We start from the raw sequence: 6394 nt of genomic DNA, 5'->3' as shown, positions 1-6394 counted from the left end.
AATCAGTCGTGTCGTTCTGGCCAAGAAAAACGCGTAAGTCCAAAGGTGAAATCGATGCGATTTTTCCACCAGAGTCTGCGCTGATCTCACCTCAGTCGTGACAGCCTCTCTCCACTCAGGCAGAGGCTTCCTTAGCCTTGTAGCCATGATAACATGTTAAAATGAGATGCTTTAATTAATGAATAAAAATCCCACTGGTCAACTCTACGAAGGAGAGTCTAAACCAGGAGAGTCTCGCACTGCAGAATACTCTACAATCTCAATATACATCAAACACTATATAGCATACATGGTTTTAGGGTTGTTAGAACCATACCCCAAGAAATAGAAACTAATTCCTATCGTGAGGTCTCGTGAACTGACTCACACTATTATAGGATTCTCCATTATCTTGAACATAAATCACAAGCTTGATGGGTAACCCCTACACAATCGAAGTGCCCTAAGAGTTTTTCGGAGTGCTAAATCCATATATATAGTAAAAAAAAATAGCTTAAATAACATAAATCAAGATTTCATATCAAATTTTTATGTTGGATTCCGACACCCGAAAGTCCAAAAAATCACACTAAAACAACACATTTCCCATGCCTCAATAACTTTTGACTCATTTAACCACCACATGTGAATTCATCCCAGCTTTTTTCATAAAACTAAAAATAATCAAATTCCACATAAATATAATAGAAATATAAATAATATAAAAAAAGCAATTAAAAGTCAATATGATGATTTTCAAATTATATAAAAATTAAATCACAATAATTAAAATTATATATTAATAACACTTCAAAAATATATTAAAAACAAATTAAAATATTATATTTAATATATTTATATAAAAATTAGTAAAATAAAATATACATCAATCAAAAGTTATAAGACAAAGACAAATCCTAATTACCTCCATTACTCACCTCCAGCCTTTTTAGAAGCTGATAATGTTCTAGCCATCCTTAGTAATGTAATTGGCACGTAAGGATGAAAGCAAATCTATCGTACTGATGTAAATTGTGCACCAAGATGGTATGTGACCTGTGTTACTGAATAGAATTATCCATTAAAGTCAAGCCAATATTATTATGGAGTAGACTTTTTGTCACGGTAGTTGCACCTCATTCACACCAGCATCTATACAATCCTAAATCATGGCCATGCTTTTATATGTGTTCTATCTAATCCACCTCCTCACCCCTCCTGTAGATTCCCCCTCCAGTCTTGGGGTGGTCTCTGCTTCACTGTATTTAATATATCCATACTTTGTTTTAATTAGCAGTTTTCATTATTCATAGTCTGTTATTCTGGCTGCCATGGCCCCAAGGAAGCAATGGATGTTGTGATCAGAATTGCAGGCAAAGGAAACACCATAAACAGCGGTGTTTTTCAGGTAGAAGGTCAGTTAAATCTTATGAATGGCTTCTTGTTCGAGTTTTGGATCAGTTGTTTCAAGATCAGCAGCAGACAGTGAACAATTGTTTGTTGCAGGAAACACTTGATCGATCGCTCCCAGAGGCCACGGCCTTGTAGTAATTGCCTTTCTGCAAGCCCAAACTCTCGAGGCAAATCAAACAATGGAGAACAAGTTTTGAGAAAAACTTTCACAGGTTTCAAACTGCCTCTTCGTTGTTTTCGAATTCTGGGGAGATTGTGTCTTTGGCATTGCAGGAAAGAGCCAGTACTTCAAGGTGTGCCAGAGGACGTGGAAGAAGTGTTTTAATGGACATCCGTTTGCCAGAGTAGCGGTATTTGTAATAGACATAGAGTACACCATCGCGACATGGCAATTTATATTGGATAGCAGGAAACGTGTTCTTCCATGGCGGTTTAATACGGGCCTTTTTATCTGTATTTTTTTTCAGCAATGTTAAATTTCACAGAGCCAAAATTTTGTGTCAATGTAAAGAGATAATTGTGTGAAAGATCATAATGCTTTCAGACTCCTCACCTTTCGGGAAATTCAACCGAATATTTTTTTAAAAGTCCAATGGTTTTATCTGTATTTTGATCAAACTTTGTTTCCGCAGTTTGTCACTCGCATAATTATATTGGGTGGAATTTGTAATTTTACTATTGATGGTATTTTTCATAATAATTTTCTTCTTGTTAAATGGCTAACTCTAGGTAAGGATTATTCCATTGATTTTGAATAGGAATGGTATAATAAGTTATCATTATATTTAATTTGGTGCTTAAATTATCGAGAGAAAACGGATGAAATAAGAAATACAATCCATAGATGGATTTGTTATTCATCGCATAATATATAACATTTTAAATATTATTTTTATATTTAAAGTTTTGTCAAAAATTTAAACCAATGATTGAAATTATAAATATCAATGAATAATTGAAATTTAAATATTAATGATTGAAGTTGCATAACTCAAAAATATGAAGTGTTTTTGACCATGTTAAATTTATTTATATGTTAAATATATAATTTTAATAATAAAAAATTATAATTCTATTTTAACGAGAATGGATACTTTATATATATTCAAAATCTGGAATTATCTGGCCACAACCGCGTTTACAAAACTTTCATCAAAACTGATAGCAATTTGTGCATCAATTTCCAGATCCCAATACATCCACAAAACTAATTTCTTCCTTCTACATGCCTTCACCACTATTACATAACATTGATAATTCCCATAATATCTATAAAACACACCTCAAAATAAACACAAAGCAACATAACATATGGAAAACATTAAATTGAGCTTAACTTCCCAGCGTCCTTGCACTCCTCCTGCCCGACTGATCTTGATCTTGCACCCACATCTCCTACTTTGTCTCGACTCTGCAATTGCACAACGACATCCTCAGGCAACTGAACTATGATCTCTTTCACTTTGTTGAATATGCTATCATTTATCAGCTCTGAGTTGGAGGAAAGCAAGTTCGTTTCCATGTTCACAATTCTCTTTTTGAGAGTGGCTTCCACACTTTCAAACTTGGCATTAATTCGCTGAGCATTCGTTGAACGATCTTTCTCCAGTAACTCAACACAGTGTGTAAGGAGGTCCATCCTGCCCATGAGCAGTTTCAACAAGAACTCTGTAGCCCTCTTCCACCTAGCTAAGTCCTCCACCAGGGGCTTCTCACCCTGAGCATTTTATGGCTCCATCATGGTATCCTCCCAAATTAAACTATGCTCACACTCATGCTCTCTGATTACCTCATCAATGAGATTCGACAGAGGTTGCATCCATTTATATACCAAAACTTTTGTTTCATCATTCACTCCTGCTCGTGCCATAATCACTTGTATATCCTCGATTTGAAGGCCCATTAAATAATTTTGCAAGCCGATGGATCTATCGAACCACCCTTACATCCAATTCCCCGTAGGATAAGATGGCCATCACTTCACCATTAAATTACCTCTGATTTTTGCAAGCTCAATTCCTTGCTGAAAGGACAAGGGTGCTTCTCTCTGAATGAGAATAAACCAAACCTTGTGCGAGTGAACAAAACAAATGTCCTGGGGATCCGCATGAGCTTCATGCATTAATACCATACATCCTATCCACCATCTGTCTGGCCACCTTGCCACGAGTTCGCACATCTTCCAACCCTCAAGCTAATCAAGGGTGATCTCAATTGCTTTGATCAACATATTCTTATGGGATGGGGGTGAGGCATATTGCCCCTCCATCTGTCTCGCACTCACCAACACCCAAGAGAACCCCACAATTTTCCAAACCATCGGCAGTGGAATTGAGGTGACATAAAATGTGAAACAATTCAAATTTATCAAATTTTTTTAATTGAAATTCAATTCTTAATACAAGGATTGATTTTTAATCCTTTGTATTTGCAATGAAAGGAGAGAACATCCTTACAGATGATAAGGAATCAACTTTATTGTTTTTTACCCCCGGGATAAAGCTATATCCAAGCCTTTACGCATTGCTAACATTTCAGCATTGTTGTTTGTTGCTACTCCTAATCTCCATGAGTATTTTGTTCTGACTTGTTCACCGGGGAAAAAAGTATCCCTCCCACTCCTTTGGCCCCTATAAAAAATTATAATTTGAACAAAAGCCATACAATCTAATTTTAATAATAATGTGCCTATTTAAATATCCAAAACATTTATCTTAAATATTAAATATCATATATTTTATATTTAAAAAATTTCAAAAGATATAATATATGAACTTCTTTATAATACATTATTTACTTTTATATATTAAAAAAAAATATTATATATTTTGATTATTTTATTGAAATTAAATAGTGTAACTCTTATTAAAGCATTCCTATCCAAAGATCTTATCCAAAGATCATGAGTTCAAATCCCTATAAATGTTAACTTTTAAAAAAACACAACCCTTATTAAAATACTAATTTTTTATTATTTAAATTACATCATTATTTTTTTTAATTAAAAATCTCTCAATATAAAAATAATATATATTATAAGAACAATATAACATAAAATTCATTTAATATCACTTCTTTAGTTATGCAAATTTATACATTAATCCTATCTTATTAATTTAGTTTTGCATGCTAAGCATTTGCCATATCATATTTTCTTGCAAATAAAAAAACAACCTCAATCACATATCAAGCAACAATTCCATAAACAATATTGTCATCATTTTTTAATTTCTCTTAAAAATGGAAAGAATATTTTTTAATTTATATGACATGTTATTTTGAATTTTTTTAATTTTTCTTATTGATATTTATATTAAGAAAGTCTTACAAACAATATTTTCTTGTGTTGTTATCAACTGATGGAAAACCTGACCAATAACACATATTCAATGTCTTGATATTACAAAGTTTCACGCTAATGATAGCGTCTGAACAAACAAAAAAGAGATCTACTCTATACATCAAAACAACGAAACTGAGACCATTTCTTAGTAAGTTCTCTCATTCTACATGCATTCAAATGTGACTAAGATAAGGATTAAACTATAATCTTTTTCCAGAATTTGAGAGACGAGGCTTCATTGACTGAGATTGAGCCCTGGCCATCGAAGAGCGTTTTACATGGAGCAACTGTTAAAGCCATCAGTGCATGACTACTGTGTTGCATTGTGTGTTGCCTGTCTGCATGAAGGTGTTGACCCGACCACCTCTTCGTGCTATGACCTCGAGCTTGAAACAATCGCTCTGCCACATCCACTACCACCAAGATGGAGCCTTGCCTCTGTGTGTCCCTTCCGCCTGACGCTGTCTACCCTCTGCTTTAAATCATGACCACATCCCCTGCCACGATCAAAAACCTCCTTGATTACTCAGAGCCACCTTTCATTTCCTGCTTTGAGTGGCTTCTGCTACCTTAACCGAATTCCTGCCACCTTAAGTCCTTGAATATTGCTTCTTTCGTCTTGGTTGACTTGACCATTCTTAGTTCCTTTAAGACTGCGTGCCAAACCAAACCAAGCCAAACCAAGGTGGAATTTGGTGACTTCGTCTACAGATTTCAAGCCAAACCAAGGTGGAATTTGTCAATCAGTCACTAAAGGCATGAAAACGACCCCAATTCGATCTATTTCCAAGACAGTCCTCTTTGCTAGCAAATAGAAACTATAAAGCCATATGAGGTATTAGTGTGGCTACGAAATAGAGCCTTACCGGATAGATGGTACCTCCAAAAAACTGCGAGCGGGCATTCAATTAGAGAGGGTGCACTGAGAGGTTGAGAGAGATAGCACCAAGTTGATAACAACTAGCATGGCGAATAACTTCCTACATTTCCAAATTCCTTGAGAGGATGACTAATTGAGCTCCAGGGTAAGGCATATCCATATTAAGAGACTTCTATCAGGCGATGATGAAATCATTCATGCATAGTAAGGTCCTGCTCTAAGAATCACGCATGATCATCAATGGCAGGTGATGTTTTGTGTAGGCCCGAGTGAAGAGATTGGTATTCTCCCACATTAGGGATGTAATGGAAATTTCGTTCAAATTATGTGATTTGGTGCACATGTCTAGATGGTGGACTCGATTGAATTCTTTTATAATGAGTTTGATTTCACCTTGCATGGTCACCCTCCGTGGGGTTGAGATCTTGAGATGCCAGAGTTTTTCATGCATTCCTCAACTAGTCTGGGATAGCTCAAGACCAAGAGGTTTCAAATGTTAGGCCATTGGAGTCTAAAGCATATTTTTGTAGCTAGTCTGCAAGTTTATTACCAGTGCACCGCACATGGGATAGTATCATAGCCCGGATCCTTTGAAGAAGAGTGGCCAACTTCTGGATGTGGGATTTGATTCTTCAACTCCCTGTGGCTTTGTAAACCAAGGTGTCGTGTTGAATTTTCTTCAAGATTGATATGATTAAGAGTATATCTCATTCAATTAATAGTTGATGTGATTCTGATTTGAATGCAGTTGTTAGACCTTGTTGAAGACCCCAAAGTTC

The 6394-nt window shown here is 35.4% G+C and overlaps 1 long non-coding RNA gene across 1 annotated transcript; it reads left to right on the top strand.

Annotated features, from left to right (window-relative positions):
• The first annotated feature begins 1184 nt into the window (after positions 1 to 1184).
• Positions 1185 to 1826, top strand: LOC149246735 (uncharacterized). Its single transcript, XR_016265587.1, has 2 exons — positions 1185 to 1394; positions 1486 to 1826. It is a non-coding gene; the product is annotated as an uncharacterized LOC149246735 (long non-coding RNA).
• The last annotated feature ends 4568 nt before the right edge of the window (positions 1827 to 6394 follow it).

Source organism: Pinus tabuliformis, chromosome 7, assembly GCF_031772625.1.
Source record: "Pinus tabuliformis cultivar Carrire ecotype Pingquan chromosome 7, CPIR1, whole genome shotgun sequence".
NCBI lineage: Eukaryota > Viridiplantae > Streptophyta > Pinopsida > Pinales > Pinaceae > Pinus > Pinus tabuliformis.
Note: the sequence above shows the minus strand (reverse complement) of the source record. Positions and strands in the feature narration are given on the sequence as shown.